Raw genomic sequence first — 19033 nt, 5'->3', positions numbered from 1 at the left:
TTGGTAACATGAACTAACTATTCAACATTTTTTTAAGCTATCGAATTGGAGCATGAAACATTAATAGTTAAGTGAAAATGGTAGAATAGTAGATTGAAAATGGTTTTATAAAAATACCACAGCAAGAGAGCTGAGTATGAAGATTATTATATGTTAGGAACATGACGATATGGTTCACACTGCCCTCCCGAACCCGTAATAATAGAAATCAAATGCAGCAGTCAGTGAAATGGCCAGAAAGGCTTATTCACTTAAGTCATTTTTGATATTAGAAGAATAATCAAATATAATTATAGATCGATTTTTATTTTTATTTCATCCTTGAATAGTGTATATACATTTCGATTCTTGGATATCTATATTTTTTGACCGAAACTACAATCGAAACTTTAGTGATAACCGTACTTCCCGTCCAATACCAGTATCAGTACGAATTTCATAATGTATAAATAAGTTATTTGAGCTTTTTTTTTTTTTGTTTTTGGCTGGTATAATCCTGGTAATAATACTTTTTATTAGATACTTTCAGGAATCGAGACTTTAATTAAAGTATTGTATCGAAAGGAGTATCGATACCGCTACATGGTATCACATGATCAATGCTGTAATTCAATCATTACTATATCATCAATTATAAAAGATTTTAAAAATAAGAAATGACTAGTTTAGTAAATCAAACTAAATATCATAGCCACTGTTTTATTTTTATGCTTTATTAATTAGCTAGCACGACTTATCACAAAAATGACTCAGGTCCACCACTGTAGAGTAAAAGTAGATTTGTTCATAAATCTAATACAAAATGTGAATGAAGATATAGCAATTTGATACAGAAACGAAATTCTTTTCTAATAGAGCCTATGTCAATTAAATTTAAAAATTATTTTAAGTTTGATTTTCGACTTATCTAAGAAATTATATATATATATGGTGAGTCGTTCTTAGGGGAACACTAGAATCTCTCTGGCATTTTGGAGGTTACACAACTATTTTGAAGGTCGCTTGGAAATGAATAAACAAAACTATGGCTGAATATCTTCACAAAAGAGAAAGGGAGTATGGCTAAAGTCCAACCTATCTCTCGTTAGCATTATTTAGCGTATATATATATATATATATAATATAAGATATATATATATATCTTTGGAAATAAGATAGCATAATTATTGGAAATCTCGAACCTCATATTTTACATTTTTTTTAAACCTAATCTTATTATTAACGTAGTAGGTATACTATTAGCAACATAAGAATAAGAGGCCATAATAACCGAGCGAATTCGTGCTCCATCAAGGTACAAAACACTGTCGAAAGGGAATTCATCACCGTCCTGGAAAAGAAGTTTTTTATTTTGTGGTGGGTGGATGAAATTAATCTTGAACTTTTCAGTGCCGACATAAGAATTTTTTTCCTGATGAGGAGGAGCTTAACAAATAAAATTTTCTGCTCTAATTTTTTTTTTGTGTACATTGCATAAGGTGATAAAATTTTTATGACCTTTATTTTTATTTAGACCTTAAGTAGATTTTCCGCGTCTTCAGCTGTTTCGGTGTCTCCAAGTTTGATGTCCTGCGGTTTTGAATGTTGCAATCTCGTATCGCATCCTTGAGAGACTCGCTGCCCAGAAGAATATGCTCCACTATCAGAGGTACCTTACAGCTCCTGCAGGTCAGTGGGTACAGTTCCTAAATGTTTTATGCCACGGCACCCATGTTGGACTAAAAATAAATTCGCACCACCCTTGTTAGGCTAACAATAATTCGCGGCCCCCTGTGGAGCGAAAGAAAAAATAAAGTCGTCGGTATAATTATCCCTTGTGTGAACGTGTAGAAAATAAAGAAAATACTGAAAAGTGAATGCTCACATGGACTGTATATTTTCTATTGTAATTTCCATTTTTTTTTTTTTGTTTGTATTATTTTGAGAAAGTGACATTTCCTTGGGCCACCCCTGGCACCCCACATAAAATTTATATAAATGTTTTTTTTAAACTTTTTTTTGGTACTAACAATTTTTCAATTTGTTGAGTAAATTTCAAAAGCTCAGAAAAATATTTTTGTTAGATTTGTCAAATTCTTTTGAGATCAAGTATATTTAGCTGCTATCAACATAAAAATAAAGTTTCCTTCAAAATCTTCATTTAATTATAAAATTATATCTATGAAACTGATTCTTCAATGGCAAATAGTTATGGTAAATTTTTATCTGAAATTAATAAGCGGTGTAGTTCCGCCAATAAGTGCTCTTGATGTGAATAGGAACGGATACTGGAAGATTTTTTCATAATTTGAAAAAGACATTATTAAGTTATGAACTCCAGGATATGAAATATTTAATTATGTTTCTCAAGATATTGTATTGAAAAAATAAAATATTTGATCATTGTTGGCTTTGCCAGAGCACTAGCCACTATAACTCCTTCTATCATCGATCTTGTAAATGTTTGACATTAAAAAAAAAAATATGACTTTTCTGTCATTATATAAAATAATAATTATAACAAGTACGCTGTTTATTTCTGTTGATAACCTTAAATTTTCTAATCTGAAAGCTCCATTTCTTATAGTGCCGTTGGCCACCTCTTGGTATAAAGGTGGATTCGTGGTTGATATTTCATTGTTTTGTGGACTGCAAGTTTTATAAGTCTGATGGTTTTGCAAATGCTAAGGATGTTGCGAAGGGAACTAACACAGCTTGAAATGAGCTTAAATTGTTATTAAAATAATATATTCCTATCGAAGATAAAGAGGACAGACATTACAATAGAATACATTGAAAAATATGAAAGTAGCCGCCAATGGCCTGTTTACCTGGCACATTACACGGGTACGGTTCCTATGGCAACTAAGATTCGCTTTGTCTAACCGATTCTCTTCGGGTCGGGGGCCGAGAGCTCAATAATTTCAGTAGAATGCAGTCGATTCCAAGAAATATTCAGCAGATCACCAATTTGCTCAATTCTTGTTATATTTTTGTAACTAAATATACAAGGAGTCTATGGAAAAGAGAATTGTTTTTTTGGCCAAGACTCCCATTGGAGTCCTATACTGCCTAACCATGGTTGGGAGTCAAGTTTTTTCATTTTGTGGGACCACCACTCAATGAAAAAAGTCAACGACCCCGGCCGGATTTGAACCGGCACCGCCAATAGACATCAAATGGTAAGGGTATGGGTTTACCACTGAGCTACTGGCGGCTCTAATTGTTCTTGATATGAATTTTATCCATTCTTTCATTTGTATAAATATATTTTATGGAACATTTTTTTACTTTACCATTGTAGAATTTTCTAAAAATATATTTTTTTGAACAAACAAGTAGCGCCAAGGGCCGAGGTTCAATTCCAGCTACTACCTTAAATTTTTTTTATTGTTAAATCGTGATTGGCCTGTTGGTTCAGGTGACCCTCTTGTCTTATAAGAGGCTCCATGGACAGGGCTCATCTTATCACCCTGGATATCCATGGAGAGAGGGTTAGACCGGGTGAGGAGGTGACATATCTTGGTGTAAGGATAAGAAGAAGATTCGATGTTACTTCTCACTTGGTGTATCTAAAGGACAGGGTGACCCTGTCACTCAATGGATTAAGTAGGATAGGGGGTGCATTTTGGGACCTCAGGTGCCCTGCAACGATGATCATATATAAAGGTGTGATCTTGGGAATTCTGAGGTACGCATCCCCTGCGTGGAGCCGAAACCTCACGCAGACACAGAAGAGGAGACTAGCCACCATATAGAGATTTGCTCTGCTGAGGGTCACGAAGACATACAGAACGGTGCCACATGAGGCGGAGCAGGTGCTGGCCGGAGCGATGCCCCTGGGCCTCATCCTCAGGGAGGATGTCCTTAAATATGAAGTAAAGAGGCAAGGACTAGAAGCGCTACCGGAGGAGTTCCGAGAGAGGATCTGTGAGACTCCAAACTTATAGAAGAAACTGCTGCGGGAGGACTCAATACAGGAGTGGGATGGACGGTGGGTAGCAAGCCAAGGGCGCTACTTTGAGAAAATTCTTCCCTACTGTCCTTTCTAGATGGGTCCTCCCAGACTTTGGGTCTCACAGATCCTAACAAGACAAGGAGGGAGGGGGTTTCAGAGAAAGCTGCAGAGCTTTGGAAAGAACATTGACCCACGGTGTCCCCCGTGCGAAGTTCCTGAAACAGCAGAACTCGTAGTAGTTGATTGCTCCGCCATGGAAGGACATCGAGCCAGGCTGTCGAGAAAGACCGGGATTTTCGCCCTCGCCGAGTTGGTCTTTCCCTGTTTGATGGAAGAAGAGAATTATCCCTTCTTCCGGGAATTCATTTAAGGGTGGAAGGAGGTGATGGGCCCAACTCATTTCAAAATGGGAAGGGCTTGACCGCCCAACATCGGCGAGCCACCGGAAGAGGAGGAAGCTGACTAAGACTAAGACTAGGAGGGGTGGACCAGCCTGGTAACTGCAGGAGGCACCCAGAGGGATGCGCACCAGTAGGACCTACCAAACGGATGCAGTGGACAAGGTGCAGCCCCATTAGTAAGGCGCTAAACCTAGCGCTGGGCTACCACACAGTAAAAAAAATAATAATTAAGTAATTAATAAAGGAATAAAAAAAAAAATCAGTTCTTTGGGAGCAGTGGCATGCGCAAACCCCAGTGTACTACCCCACTGCTCCAGCACCCCGGATGTCAGAAATGGCAAGGGAGAGAGAAAAAAAAAAGGTGACCCTCTTGTAGCCCTGTAAGCCTTTATGAAGTGGGTAACCTTTATTGGGTTGGGAGATAAACCTGGTAATTTAGCGTGGGTGTTAACCCAAGAACGTTTTTCGTAAAGAAACAGTAATATTTTTTTCCAAACACTCTAGGAGTACTGATTTATTCATATATTTAATTAGTACCTACCTATTAAAAATAAAATCATATGTTATTGAATGTAAATTGGGATGGTTGACTAATTAAGAATTCTTCAATCTAAATATCGTTGCTTTCAATGTCACTCAACTAATAGTTTTTTTCTGGGTTGTTAAAGGTTTCTTATCAAACTAGTTATTTTTATTCATAGAAAATATATTAAATATGGTAGAAAAATGACAAATTTATTATAAATGTATTTATAAAAAGATAATTATCATTATGATAGAATGTTATAATAACTGCTGAAAAGAAACATTTGCATCATAATTTTGTCATTCAGTGTGATAAAAAACTAACTGTGGCGTAACAATGATCTAAGAGCCTGTGCCAGGTTTTGAAGCTCCCTAAGCATCTTACTGGATGTGGCCTTGTGCTATTTATCATAATAAAGTATTAGGTATTGATTGTATTACTACTTATAAGAAAGATTGATGCACGGTGGTCATAGGGGTAAGTTGGCACAACGGCATTAGTTTCCTTAGTAACCATCACAATGCTCCGCGAATCATTCTAAACGTTGCCTGATCTGTCGCCTTCCTTCACCGCGACTGTTAGGTTATTTACAAGGATCTACAGTTAGTCGATATCGTTGTACTTCCAGTTAATTTTCTTGAGTTGGATTAAAATGCTATATTTTTATGCAAACACGAATCAAGAAAATGTGTAAGTAGTGTATTGATAGCTCAATAAGTAAGAATATTTTCAGCGTAACAGCTGAACTGGAACTTGTGCAGATATTCACTTAAACTTTTAAAGTATTTCAAACTTACCGACCGGATAGGCCTGCAAGTACGTTATGCTCCGAATCTTTTTTTTTTACAAGATTAGTTATTTTGATATTCATTGAAGCTAGTGCGTATTGAAACACATTTAATTTATATTAATTGGAACAGTGGAAAGAATTCAAGAAAGGAAAAAAAAATCAAATAAATGGAAATAAAACACCTACTATACAGAAAACCATTACCACTTGAACAAAAAGCAGCAAAAGAACGAAATTTGATCAAAAGATAAAAAGGATAACAAATGAAAATTTTGAAGATCAGCCATGAATAAATAAATAAAAATAGAAAAGCAACCATATCTGCTGAGAAGAATATGTTTTGTGGCCACCTGAAAACAGTCTGGGGTTAATGATGAGCAGCGCAGAAAGAGAAGATGACTTATGCCTAACTACTTCGAAGTAGAGGAACTACTTAGGCCTGTGGCGAAATGGATTTGTTGTGCTGTTATTTGAAAATTTTGGTGAGTGCAGGCCCACCCACAATCGCAGTGGTAGTTGTGAGTTAATCCTTTTTTTTTTTTTTTTTTTTTTTTTTTAGTTAAAACCAATATATTTATTACCGACGTTTCAGACCTAATTCAATGATGCCGCGAAACAAGGATAAAAACAATAGAAGTATGGTAGGTAAGATCAAGTTATCTAGCAAGTTACCCACAGGTTTAATTTATAGATCTGAGGGATTAAACAATAATTAATGGATTAGCCACTGGCTGCATACACTAGGCCTGGTCTCCTGTCTAAGGTTAGCCTGCTAATAGTCGTAACTACAGATCCTATGAATTAAACCTGTGAATACAGTTGCCTAATTACCCACCTATTCTGTGTAAATGGTAGAAGGCTGGCGACCAGCGAAAGTATTTCCTCGAGGAATTTTCATGTTCTTTTTAGTGCTGAATTACAATCAAAACATACTATATCCTACCGAAAACTCCACTAATGGTTAGGTTTAGGACTAAAATAAGGAATCTCTTCGAGTATATAATAGGCGAAAAAGAAGCACAACGTTATTTCTCAGTGGCATTTTAAATTATCTTTTCGGAAAAAAATTTTATGTTGAAAAGTTACATAATATTCTTTGTGGCTAGGGAGAACAGTGAACTTGAATGTTTTTATTTATTGATATTTACAACAGTTTAAAAAATACATCAAGCAACTCTGAAGTAAAATCATAATGACATGATACAGCAGGTAGAGAAACTACCCAGTAGTAGAACTCTAAAAACATTTTACAATATACGAGGCCATCTTCTTTTCAGGCGCCTCGGAGGATTGCCAAGAATGGAAGAGGAAGCAGGGTTAGAAACTAGTGGGTTTGGATGGTTAGGAAGTTTTTAATGGAAGGAATGATATCGAGTTAATGCTAGATCGGTTACATAAGGAACATTTAGGTCTTTATGGATGGTTTTATTAGTAACAAAATAAGAAGCATTGAGGATTTTACGAAGGATTTTGGATTGTAAGAATTGGATACGAGAGGAATTAGAAGGTTTAGTGGAGCCCCAAAGCTCAACTCCGTATGTCCAGATGGGCATTATTACAGTCATATAGATCAGTCTTTTGTAATGAGTTGGAACTTAAATGTGTTTTAAAAAAAAAAAAGGTAACGAGGCTCACTTATTAATCTAAACTTAATAAACCCTTACTAAACAGATTTTCTTTTTTTAAGTGAAAAGCTCACTAACAAAGTTCCTCTTCTGTTTTATGATTAAAACCCGATATCATTGAATTTTGTTGATCAAAATATACAATCTCCAAATAAATATTTTATATTATATTATCAAGTATTTTAAAAATTAATTTCAGAACCTAAACCAGTCTGAAAAAGCATAGGGCTATCTATGCTAGTCTAGAAAAGTATATTTTTCTATCATAGTTTATAAAAATACATTATTCTATATTTTTAACTAAAGATAATGTCATTAGGGGGAACAAGAAATGAGAAAGTGAGTTTTTTCTCGTTAATAAAATGTAGAAAACTGGTAATTGTTTGTTTTTTACCTTAGTTACTGAAATAATAATGAAATTAAGGAAATGAAGAGCGAAAATTTGAATTAGTATGAACTTAACATTGAAAATAAACACTCAAATTAAAGAAATGAAAAAAAAAATGTAGTAAAAACAGAAAAGAATGGTGAACAGGAATAAATTTAAGTAAAAGTAACAAATAATACAAATGTGTGAGTGAATGTAAATTTTGTATATTATAAACAAAACGTATACCTAGAACTATATGCTAAGTATATACTTCTATGATATTCATTGTATCTTTGTGGCTCTGAAGAAACTTTGCTATATAGGCTAAAACGAAGGTATTTAAAAGATATTTTAATTTTAATATAATTAGAGTGCTACCAATGGGTAGTTTCTCCTCACGCCTGTAACACTCCATTTTAACTAAGATCATATTTACTGAATGTATTATATAATAAACAGTTGTAAATTTCAATAAAGATATTTAAAAACATTAATATTTTTTGGTGTTAGTCTTAATCACCTCACGGACCATTTTGTCTACTCTTATTTTTTTTAACTTCAATTACTTTTCAATAACTATACTCTACCGTTACTCTCTGACACTGATACGGCCTAGAAACTGTCATCGAATGCGTTGGTATTACTTATTAAAGTTGTAGTTCGATATTCGCTCGCACGACCAGGAATTTAAAGACATCCATGGACCTATGTGTTACCAGTTATCTTAACTGTAATCTACTTTCATTAAGTTTCCACAACTGAAGGCTTTATTGAACGCTTTCAATAAAAAAAAAAATGTTTGTTTGGCTTAATAACTCTAAGCCTGTTCGTATCCTGCCAGAAAACTATTTTAAAAACACGTTAGTCCATAAAAGAATCTTTAAGGTGTTAAAATATATTTACATTGTCAGATCCATTAAATACAATTATTAGTACTCTACATACGATAATAAATATATATAAATGGCGCTACATCCCGACACCGAGACTGGACCTCCACCAAAAGCTTTCGCCAGTCGATTCGACCAGTTGCAGCAGCTCTCCAGTTTTGGACTTCCAGTCGAGCCCGTGCGTCCGATGTGTCAATGAGTCCTCCCACCTTACATTTGGCCTACCAAGCTTTCTTTGTCTATGCATCTTTCCTGACATTTTCTTTCTTGGTATCGCCGAATCTTCCATACGTGCGACGTGTCCCACCCGTTGAAGCGTCCCGTCTAGTTAAACTAAAGTGTATAACCTTATAAAGGGAAAAATAAACAGGACCAAAAATCCTTCTCATGATTGATCTTTCTAAGATCAGAAGTCTATCTTGCTTCTTAAAGGCCTATGCTTCTGATCCATAAGTCCTCAAACAAGGTGGATCTAGGTTTTGTAGAGAGTGATCTTAGTCCAGGTAGAGAGGAACCAGCTTCTAAAATGCTTCGCAAGCCCAAAATACCGCCGTTTCTCCTTTGCTATCCTTCTGTTGACTTATATCATTTTCTGATGAGAGATGTCATTTTCGGAGTTGAACTCAGACCTGAGGTAGACAAAGCTTACCTTTTCGAAATTATATGATCCAACAACAAAAGAATCGGTCCCTGGTCTATCTCCTCCAACTCCCAAGGATTGGGAGCTTAACTGCAAAGTTAAAAAGAAGACTTCCTTCCAAGATCAACAAGATCCTCTTGTCTTACACCGCAGTTTGTATGAAAGTCTTCAGAGTAGTCACTTCGTACTCGTACTGCTCATTTCGAGCCCGACATCGTCATTTTCACGAGACCTATCAGTTTAATTGGAACGTTCATTTCCAACAGCGTCTGATAGAGGTCCGGCCGAGTGACACTATCGTAGGCGGCTTTAAAATCAACGAAGAGGTGGTGGGCAACTGTTTTAAGTTTCAAACTGTAATCTCTCATTTTTTCCTTTCACTTGCCTACATGCGAAATTCTTGTAAAATTTCGAATTCCAGTATTCGACGGAATACACGTTTTGAGGTCCCCTGAGTCGAAATAACCAAATCTCAGAAAATGTTGTTTGTGAACAACCGAGCTTATAAAAGAAAAGTCTTACGAATCTGAAAATACATATTTAAATCGGGTATACATGTGGGATTGACAAATACTTTTTAGATAAAATCGACCGACCGGGAGTTTCAGTTTATAGAATCCATTTTTCACATTTTTCCGATTTTCTATTAATCAGGTCTAACGATTTTGATTAAACTCAGTTACGATTAAATGCTTTTTAATATCAGTTAGATCTTATCCTCATTGAAATAGTCTGATAGAGATAAATGCGGATTTTTCAAAAATCTCTCTATTAGTACTATTAATTTTGTTTATTTGAAAAAAAAAAATAATTATAGCAATAGTATAATTTTTGCCAATATTAATGAATGGATAGATACAAAATATTAACAAAATTATGAATAACTAAAGAGGAAAAAAAGGAAAAATAGACACACCTGGTTCAAACGGAAAAATCATTGACCGGCCTATCTTTTCCAATTGCATTACGACTTTGTTATCTTATGTTATACTGTTGTATTCTCGGCGGGACCAAAATTTGTGTTCGCTATTCCATCCTTGAGGAACCTTGAACTATGAATTTTTTTAGTAATATACATAATTTTCACCTTCCTTATTCTTTAGATTTATTTTTATTTCGAAAATCACACAAATAGCGATAACTTCAACAGGAATCTTTACAAAACTTGGGGACCTATGTAGGATGGGAAAATTGGGTGATGTGCACACGCAGATTTTTAATGTAGTAATTGGGTTCTCTTAATTTTTTTAAGAGTTTTAATTTTTGAATATAATATTATTTCGAGAGGACTGAACTATCCTCCAGGCCAGGAAACGGTGGACAGTGAGTTTAGCCGAAGAATTCCGTGGCTTAGGGTGGGGGAGACTTTGGCCGCCATCGTGCAACCAGTCAAGGACCGTCAGTGCCAGTGAACCGCTTGTGAGTGTTGTGTGCCTGCTTGTCGCCTCAATCTCCTCACCTCTTAAACCATTGGATTTATATGTGAGTTTTAGTGTATTATCATTGTTAATCAGCAATGTCTTTATTAAATAGAAATAGCTTATCTTTTCTAATTATTTATCCAAGTATCGAGCTATATAGATACAGGTCTTCCGCCTTTTCGCTGAGCGGCAAAACACTTGTTGATGCCATAACACTGGAATGCAGTTATTTTCGTGAGAATATGCATAAACATTATTGTTATTTTCCATCATTTTTTTGTTTTTGATCATCCAGTACCATTTTCAGTTTATCCAGATACATTTTAATATTTAAAACAAAATCAGTTAGCATTGGAAACCTAGCATTAAATATTTTGATGCGCAATGAATATTTCCTTAAATTGGATCATATATAATTCATACATAAGTTTAAACTGAAATTGTTTATTAATAAAAAATTGTTCGGTTTGTCAACAATGAATTGTACGATGTATTCCATATTCTACTGAGTATTGGTTTACAATTATCTGTTAACAGATTGTATCGTTGTACTGAGTTAGCAGATATTAAACGATTGACTTTCCCCCAAAATATTTACCCACTTTATTAATTTTTTTCCCGTTATGTACTAAACCATTTTAATGGGCTAAATCAACATAAAAAAACTTAGAAATTCCGGAAATTAGAAATGTATTGGTAAATAAATCCCTGAGTACCAAAAGTGAATGTTCTTTCTTCTATCATTCCAGGAGTGCCATATTTTTATTTATAATTGGCAATGATAAGGAAATGACATTGGAACTACTTGATCAATAAACATTACGTTTTGATCAGTTTTCTCCTGACAAAAATTCTGTTTTGATTTGTTTCGAATTGAAACAGTTATAAATATTATAAAGTAAAATTACAAAAAAAAAGAAGAAAGAATATTTTTTATAACGTTTGTAATATATGAAAAGTCTAGTAGTTCCGTACTTTTTTCTGCCCAGGTGACCTCCAACGAGGTCTTGAATAGTCCCTGAACCGTCTGTTGTTGCATTAAGTTTTTTGTTTATTTTTAGTTTTATCCGATACTCGTTTCTAAACATTATTCAACGGTAGCCTTGGGAACTCTTTGGTTTCATTACACTCAAAGGCTAAATCAAAGAAAATATTTAAATTAAAGCTTTTATTTTTTAATAAATTAAAATAATTGTATGTACTATTATTATAATGCATACATGGTAGATAAAAGCTTGAGCTATTTCAGATACCTAAGTTTATTATTACTCAACTACTTGGTCTTAAATACCAGTTTTAGTATTCATATTAATTTAATTTTTATAGATCTATTTAGTATATAAATAAATGTATTCATATTTTTAAAATAGTCTCTATTCTTATAAATATAATAGATAATGTTATTTTTTAAGTTAATGGAAATTTTAATTACTTACAATTTGTCCATTTTAATTTTTTTTTATTTCGATATTCTTATATTAATAGATTATAACCCAATTTAATCAAATTTGCTACATATTTTTACCGAATCCAGCTCAAAAGGTTTTAAAAACTAGTTGTTCATTTTTACGTGCGAACATTCAAAACTGTCAACCATAATATTGTTTCTACAGTTTTAAATAATTATAAATTTTACCCAAATTCTTATTGAATTGAAAGTTTTTTACGAATCCTGTAAAATTTGGTTTTGATAAGAAATAATGAATGATACAATTGACATACAAATTTTTTTATTTTTTAAAAAATATTCTGGGGATTTTCAACGAAAAATATTACGACTTCTACGGGGTAACTTTGTATTACAACAAATAAAACTATGAAAGTTTGTTTTAACAACGAAAGAGTTGGAATTCGACTGTCTTGAAACTCTTGATGTTCCTCAGAACTCCGATGTATCTGCTACAACACCTTTGATGTTTTGTCAAAAAGGTTTTGGTGGATTGGAAGAATTCGAGGTCTTTAAAAATAAGAAGTCATAACATTAATGATAAATTTTAAAAGTAAGTTTTTGATCAATGTTAGATCCACAACTAAAGCAACGTCTAATCTTATTCATAGGTATATTTTCCCACATTATTATTAAAAATCCAATTCGTTGTAAATAACTTTATACTTTGTTGATCTTCTTTTTTGATTGGCTGATAGCAAAGCCAATGACGAATTAATTCATGTACTACTAGATTGATGGAGTCCTAGGTATCAGTTAAATAAATAAATCAAAATGAATGATTTAAAAATAATTAAACGCCATTAAAATGAGGAAAAAATTCAAATATTGATAAATAGAAACATTTTTATTTTTTAATATTCTATTTAAGGCCTCGAAAGTCTAAATATTGCAGACTATTGTTTACCAACATATCAATTGGAACTTTATTGGTTCAGATTCCCGGATAAAGCCCTATAAAATATTAGTTTTATACTGTGTGAAATTGCTGACAATTCAGTGCTACCTAAAACTCTCAAGTCTGACTGAAAAATAACACTGATTCTTTAACTAATCAGCCTAAATGTGTTCGTATCTTACGATTCATCCTTGTAATATTTTAAATATTTTTTAGCTTTACATTGCCTAAGTTTGTGAATATTTAAATTCTGTATGTACAATATGAATGTAGTATTTACTTAAATAGGGATTATTTACACTTGATACATTACTGTTATAATAACTACCTTTTTCAAATCCTAATGGGATTTATAACTTTCCCCTGGGAACGGGGTCAGAAACTTCTCTTAGGATCTCGTAAGAATTGTGCAAACCTCAAGAGTTCTCTATTTGTTACAGGGTATCTTGTGGTTATGGTCGCGATTTACTTTTTTTTACTTTTTATATTGCATTTTACTAGAAAAAATAATCTATATAGTATATGTAGCATATTTATTGTTTTCTTAGCTTATAAATATTTTTACTAATTGTCTTTAATAATAAAATTGTTTAAAGGTGGAACGCAATCGGTAAAAATGAAAAATATATTATTAAATTTTATATCTATGTTCCTAAATATTTTTAACGTTTTATTTATTTCTTATTTTGAGTTTTAGAATTTTTTTAATATAAGTATGAAAATGCAATAACGACTTATTTCCTTACTGTTATTTACCACTCGCTGGTATTTAATAGGCTGAATCAGTGTTAAATGCCATGGTAGTGACTAGTAGAGAAATTACCATCGTTAGCACTGCGATGAACGTTATGCAATAAGGTCGCCTTTATTCTATTAATTTTTTTTTCTAAACCACTTAGAGGTTTAAACAAAAAAAATATGGATTGCGTAACTTAGGAGTTGTTTTGGAAGCCAGGTAATGAACTGGAAAAGCAAGATTTTTTGGGAGTGTGAAGTTTATAATGAATGAAAGGATCTATTCTGTCCAAAACCTGGGACATTCAAGGATACATAGAAATTATAGATAATTTGGTTTTCGATATGGTAGAGATAATCGAAAATTTCATGAAGGAATTTTAATACAAGGATTTGATATGAGAGGAATTCCCTTCGTTGTAAAAGGTTTAATTGTAGTAAAATTTTTCAAAATTTACTCAATTTTTTTTCTGTTTTGAATATATGTAACCGAGCTAATATATAGAGATAAATGGAACATTATTGAAACTAACAAGAGATGTTTAAGATTTATAATGATTAATTTTCTAAAACTATAATTGTTCCGATTTATAAAATACTAATAAAATAATCATTAGTATTGTAAAAAAATACTAATATTACCTTGGAACATAGTAATTTTGCTTGCTAAACACTTGTTCAACAGTGATGTTGATAGTATCGATTTTAAAATGATTAGTATTTCTTGAAATAATTTTGCTATTTTTTTATTAATATTTAATAGATAGTAAACATTCTGGAGAGATGGTCCTGTTTTTTATTAGATTTTTCTTTTTTCGTTTATCTTTTATACATTATTCTTTTTTATTCCAGAAAATCATTTATTTCGAAAAAAAAAGAGTCTTATGTAAAATACATGTAAAGCGACTACTCTAAGAAGGCTATCAAATGTTCAACGATTTTTCGGGATACAAACAATTTTTTTGTTCTAATCCAACTTTATCTTTACAGAATAAAATCAACCGACCTAGCGTTTTAAAAATATAGGTGAAACCAGAAAATGACGTTTCGCAAGGGTAAGGGAAAGTTGTGAATGGAATTTGATAAAATTTATACTAATGATACTTACTCTTCAACTTTCATTTGACTTTGAGGGAATTCGGACCAGTTGTATACGAGAGGTACACCGAGGAAAATATGTTGTATGTAAACGTAAGAAGTGGATAAAATTTAATGAAATCTATCCCATATTGAACCATTTAGTTATCAACTCGCACAGTTCATGAAAATCAAATCTATTAACTTTATTAGTTCCTTATATGTATATATATATATATGACGGGATCGAGAAACTCTTTCATCTGTTCTTCTTTCTGTTCATCCTTTTCACCCTCCTTTGGTCTTTTCTCTTTTACTACAAGCGCCTAACGTGTTTTGTGATTTACACTGAGTTTATTTTGTTAAATACCTGCAATACCTGCCTGAATTCAACCTATCGTATTAGGTATGTTTATACTTGCTTCTTCCTTTCTTATAAGCGGTTCATGGTTTGTGTTGTATTAATAAATATGTTTTTTATTAGCTTTCCTGTAGCTATTTTAATTATATGTTTTTCAAAAAGTTGCAGGATATACGGGCTATCATACAGGTTATCAACCTATTCTTGCTTGTTGTAGTAGTTGTCAGCTTCTTGCTCTGGCTTTGGCCCTGTTATTTCACTTCTAGACGGTAGATCAGCCTTGTTTCGGAGTATATTCCAGTAGTAGTTTACTGTTGTGTTAAATGGAAGGAAGAGCTGGGGTCGTATTGTGAATGTTAATTTGATTTATCATTGCTTTAGACAATTGCTTAGTCCTGTAACTGATGGAAATAATGGTGAGGAGTCAGTGAAGCTTGAGTGAGGTGAGGTTTTATGAGAAATTCTGTATCGCTTGTGTAACCTGCTGTTATTGTGCTGTGGTAAAGTTGTATATCATAAGTTTATATAACGCACAGTAAAGGTAACCTGAGGTACTCTAATTCAAATTAGGACATCAGCCTCTGATTTTCTCATAAATCTTTCGTTTGATCGCTTGATAATCTAAAGTCTTGAATACTGTTCGTTTAATTTATGGAATAAGATGATAATAGAGAAATGACGCTCTGTAATTTTATTAACGCTTTGCTTCACCCGAAAACAGTGTGAAGTGATAACATCGGACTGTTATCTGATTCTGCCGCTGGAACTAAGATTAGCAGAAGTCTCACGGTATATCACTTCATGGTCCACGAAATAGTAGAAGTCTTTTTACTTATTGAAGTCTCCCAAATTTATTTATTGCATTACCAATTAGACTTCGACTCAAAATAGAAAATAAAAATAGTTCTAAATATTTTCAGTGGATTAGATGAATGTTTCTGCCAGATGAGACTTATTACTTGATGAGGTGAAGATGGCGAAATAGAACACTTATTACACTAAAAAATATGATGTTGAGAAGTGTGTCCTAAAATTTTAAAATTGTTAATCCAATTTTTAATATGGTATTCAAAGCGACATTATATACTTCTGTATTAATACCAGAGAATATATTTGTTAGCAATAATTTCAAGAAATACCCGATCTTCTTGAAACATTCTTTTTTGTTATATAAACTATTCAAGCTTTATAATACCACGCTACGATCCATAGAAACGAAGCAGTAACGTTATAAAAAAATTTGCGTTGGTGGAGGGCTGGCATACCTTACCCTCCTTGAAAGGGAAAGAGGAACTAAAAAGAGTTGATCACGCCCTCGGAGCTCAGATTGAAGTTAATAGGAATGACCGTCATTGTAATATAGACTGAAACAGAAGGTAACCAGTGGTTGGTTCCGTGGAATTTATCATAAAGGGCGCCTTTTTGGCTTCAATTATCCTGTCAGCTTTTTCTCTCCATAATACTCCTTTCTCTGAGGCATACGCCCGTGCCCATTATTGTCATCATTATTGTATCCGTGGGAACTAATATAAAATACATACTTTTAAATATGTCTGAAAATGTATGTAAACCTTGTATTTTTTCACATAAAATTGGAGGGTAAGATAATAAAATAAATAAAACAATGAAAACATGGAACTTTATTACCACGTTGTCATATTTATTGTCGTTTTGACAATAAATTTGAATGCAAAAAATGGGACTGAACAAAAAATGAAATTTATTTTTAACATCATTTGGCATTTTAGGAGCTTGAGAACTTAAATAACAGTTTATTACTCTCCGAATAGTCGTTGTATTTAATTTTGTTTGTCCAACTATCTTATTGTTTGCTGCTGTTTCCTATATTTTTTCTTTTACTGTAATGAAGGGGAATTAATAAATAAATAGTATGTTTTGCATTCATGTAACAACCATCAAACTAAAGATGCATTTTTATTTTCACTTACTGTATATATGGAATATATAGTATGGGAAAGTATTGGGATCGTGAAAAATTTCGAATTAGATTTTTCGACGGAAATACGTGTTTTTATGTTCCCTGGTACCATATAACCGCGTATCGCAATATGGCAAGTCTGTGAACTGCCGAGGTCAAAAACCAAAAGTCATACAATACTGGCAGACATATGAGTGGAATGTGAGAGAAACATTTTAGGAAAAATCGACCGAACGGAAGTGTCACTTTATAGTATCGATTTTTCACATTTTTTTCGATTTTATCGAAAACAACTTTGACGATTCTAATTAAATTCAGAATACTAATGAACAATGAAAATGTCTTTAATATCAGCTAGATCTTATTAGCATTAAAATATTACGAGAGCCCTTAAATGACAAATTTTGAAAAAAAAACTTCTGGAGTACTTTTAATTTTGTTTATTTGAAAAAAAAATATAATAGCAGTTTTCATTGCTATTCGTGATAAAAAACTGTATAAACACAATTTTATGAATAAGTAAAGGAGAAAAAAAAAACAGAAAAAGAAATACACACGACTGGAAGGGGAAAAGCCGAAGTATTATCGATTCTATAATGTCTTCCTTTTCTTTTGTTAACGTTTTATTATTCTAATATTTGTTGATAAAATGAAATAAGGGTTGTAAAATAGAAGGGAAAGAAAAAAAGGAGTAAATTGAAAAGCTTGTATTTAGTTTGTAGACTGGTATTAATTGTAAAAGAATACTGTGGAAAAAAAAATGTTATCTTTCTATTATATTATATCATATAAAAATATGTAATTTATATATGTCCGATCACGGATTGATCAGTATGCTGTGTAATGTGGCAACCCGATGTATTTGGGCAGCATAATTGAATAAATTTCTTTCTCGAAAAAAATAGCAGGAACAAAATTGTGTGTGCTATTCCCACTCCGAGAAACTCTAAAATACAATTGTTTATAGCACTAGAAAAATAGATCTTTTTTTTTTTTTAGATTGATCTAAGCAAAACTTGGGGACGCATGGTATGTGAAAGATATGGTTGCTCGTACCACTCCATATTTTTCCCCTGTCATTGCTCTTTTGGTTATACCCATAAATTTATGAAAGTAATCAGATGCACTGGACCATCATCATGTGTATGAAGCATGCATGAGAAATCTGAATGTAAAGTTGGTAAAACAGTTAAATTATATAAGTTAATCAATACAAATCAATTTCAATTATTGCTTCTACATTTTTTTTCATTGTCATAAATCTAGTGTAATTAATTTTGTTATTCAAAACAAATATGGATTAATAATATGTTGTGGATTAATAATTATCATCTGATCCAGCAGTATACTGACAAAGGATAGAAAGTGAACTGGATGTGGTAGCTCATGTAACCTTATATTCTCTCTGTTTCGCAACCGAACGAATCGTGCGCAGTGAACGTCTCCAGCACGGAATCCTCCTGTCCTAGTTCAATCCAGGCATCTTTTTGTTTCTTACTTATTTAGACTTTTTTTTTTAAATGAAATTGTTAAATATTTATTTGTATTTTTTAAAAATTATAATATAAACATATAACTTTCGCTCGCTGTTTATAAACTTGACAGAGTGGGCCGAAACGTCGGATAGTAACTAGTTGTTGACTATTTTTGGTTCCTTTTTAATTGTATCCCCGACCATCTCCTTCATAATCATTTAAGCATTAAAATACAAACCTTTCATTACAAATGATTTGTCAACATTAAAAAATAACCAATTAATTATCTTTTAAGCACTAAAAAATTAAATTTTCATCACTAATGGTTTGTCAGCACTTTATGAATAAAATCTAATTATTAAAGAATTATTCCTAGCATTTACCTGTATAAAGTAATTATTTTATGTACTCGTTTATTCGAAACATCTTATAATCATTAAGAACAGTGGTTCCCAAACTAGGTGCAGCAAGCGATAGCCGCTTTTTCAAAATACTAAAAAA

The 19033-nt window shown here is 32.6% G+C and overlaps 1 protein-coding gene across 3 annotated transcripts in view; it reads left to right on the top strand.

Moving 5' to 3' along the window:
- The first annotated feature begins 10574 nt into the window (after positions 1-10574).
- The window catches only part of Myo10A (Myosin 10A), a 215253-nt gene continuing 206794 nt past the window's right edge, over positions 10575-19033 (top strand). For 2 of the 3 annotated variants that reach the window (XM_014421918.3, XM_014421919.3), the window contains exon 1: positions 10575-10661. The gene's annotated coding sequence lies outside the window, so the exon portion shown is untranslated. The remainder of the gene's footprint in view (positions 10662-19033) is intronic. The other variant, XM_067053304.1, reaches the window with a different exon arrangement.

The sequence above is a fragment of the Halyomorpha halys genome, unplaced genomic scaffold (assembly GCF_000696795.3).
Source record: "Halyomorpha halys isolate HHAL.00 unplaced genomic scaffold, Hhal_1.1 Scaffold348.1, whole genome shotgun sequence".
In the NCBI taxonomy this organism is placed as follows: domain Eukaryota; kingdom Metazoa; phylum Arthropoda; class Insecta; order Hemiptera; family Pentatomidae; genus Halyomorpha; species Halyomorpha halys.
The sequence above is the reverse complement of the archived record's forward strand: the minus strand, read 5'-3'. Positions and strand labels throughout refer to the sequence as shown.